The sequence below is a fragment of the Electrophorus electricus genome, unplaced genomic scaffold, assembly GCF_041902795.1.
Source record: "Electrophorus electricus isolate QZ-2024a unplaced genomic scaffold, ASM4190279v1 Scaffold200, whole genome shotgun sequence".
Taxonomy (NCBI): Eukaryota; Metazoa; Chordata; class Actinopteri; order Gymnotiformes; family Gymnotidae; genus Electrophorus; species Electrophorus electricus.
In genome coordinates, this window is record NW_027658480.1 from 54,420 (window position 1) to 56,567 (window position 2,148).

The 2,148-nt window shown below is 34.6% G+C and overlaps 1 long non-coding RNA gene across 1 annotated transcript; it reads left to right on the plus strand.

The window, feature by feature from the left end:
• Positions 1-595: 595 nt before the first annotated feature.
• On the plus strand, positions 596-1,700 carry LOC145655291 (uncharacterized). Its single transcript, XR_014121445.1, has 3 exons — positions 596-679; positions 1,393-1,464; positions 1,593-1,700. It is a non-coding gene; the product is annotated as an uncharacterized LOC145655291 (long non-coding RNA).
• The last annotated feature ends 448 nt before the right edge of the window (positions 1,701-2,148 follow it).

Below are 2,148 nucleotides of genomic sequence, written 5' to 3' on the forward strand. Positions count from 1 at the left end.
ATGTTTTTAAGGCTGCGTTATGTACAGCCTAGCATAAATAAATACGCAAGAATGCAGAGCACGAATAGTCATTGCTTGCAATCACTAGACAATCACTAGCAACTACATTTGCTAATCATTTTCTCTTTAAAGTTGGTGTAAATTGAAAACTATTGCAGACGTGACGTGTGATGTCATAATGCAGCCGCATCAATTAAGCGATTATGATGTAGTCAAAGAACAGATTTTTCAAATGAACAATTTCTGTGAACCATTTTTAGTCTACAGATCACAGATAACGGTTACACCTGGATTTTCAAAACTAAATTTATTATGGGTCAGTCCGGTAGTTACGATTGCAATCCAAGACGCAAGGAACATGTTCCTTCTGAGAAATATGAAAAGGAAAAGCACGGGATATTTGCTAAATATGGGAAAAAGAAAAACGAAAAAACACGAGCCCAGATCCCTGCTAGAATAGAGGATGACATCTTTAAGGGTAAGTTCTGACCACAGCCACCACTTGGATGTACTACTGTTTGTGTGTGTGTGGTTGTCTGAGAGAGAGAGATCTACATAGAAGTGTTCTAAGTATCTATACAACGCTAATAAGACATTTTCTGTTACTTTTTAAACAGATACTAGAACAAAGGGTTTAATGAAGAATGACTTCACTATTGAGAGAACTCAATCAGCCATAGTAAGTAAAGTAGAACCAAGACAAATGATTTAAAGCCATACTGTGGCAATGGACAAAAGCCACAAAAAAATGGAAAAACAGCTATGGTGAACAGTGATGCTAATTGAATGCTTGTACTTAAGTACACTGAAATGTCTCTGAATATAAATTACAAATGCATTTCAACAAATGTTTGAGAAATTAATTAAAAACACTAATGTAAATGTATTCAGAATATATTTAGGACACATACATTTAGCATATGCAATCTTTGTCAGTTACAGGAAAAAAAAAAATACTGTTGGTGGGTTTTTTGTTTGTTTGTTTTACATTCTCCTTACTATAGAATTAACAGTCGACTGTTCGGTGACTTTGCATGCTGAGTTGTAACACTGATTATTAGTATAATTGTGGCAAGAATTAAAATCAACACTAGCTAAAATGACTGAATGCATTGGAATTTATTATTCCAATAGCACAATTTGAATGGGTCTACGGTACCTTAGTGTGTCAGGTCCTGTTATTTCTGTTGAACATTTGATGTTTGCGGGCACATTTTTACATCATTAGGCCTGCAGGCTATGTGATTACGGCTATGCGATAAAAATTGTATTTGTTTCCTTTCCAGTCCAATACAAATTATACATTACAAATGTATCAAAATGTAATTAAACTCATATTTCAATTAAATGTATTTAAATACTGTTCAACAATATTTCTACTCATATCTACAGGTGGAACCTAAAGATATGAATGTCAATGAGAGGGATAAATGTATTGAGGACCTGGAAGCCATGATTGCTAGAGTGAGAAAGTCTGCAATGCAGCAGAGCAGTCCTAACACTTGTTTTCCATAAATACTAACAATGTAATTAAATATGCATTTCAAGTAGATGTAATTAAATATTGCTCAACACGGTATTTGTGTCTGCAGGTGGCCAAACTGTTAGGATTAGAAGCCGTACTTGCTCGGGAGGATATGGCTGCATAACCTCTGATGACAGCAATAAACAGCATTAAAAATACTCATTTTTCAGTCTAATCCCTGCCTATGTTGTCTGCAACACAGTCAATTAAACCATGGATAGTAATTATATCTTATTTTTTTTGTCTCACAAACATTCTGAATGTAACATTTCCTACAGCTTTTAAGATACAATCACCATACTTGGCACCCACACTATTTTTTCCCTTCATGTCCACTTACATCTATGTGGCTTAACAATCACAATTCATTTTTACACAACCAATTTCCAATTCTATATATATCGCTCGGAATTCAACAGACACCTGACTCAAGTATTTTTATTTTAATTTCCTCCATGTTGTTTATAATAGGCCTACAGTAAGAAATCCTTTTAAAGGTGATCGCCATTTCTACCACTGTATACTGCTGAAGCATACAAGTTTTTATTCAGTGAGAGATATGTCATTTGTGGGGATTAGGTACAGCGTGTTTTGTTCAGGACATTCACGACGATATATGATCT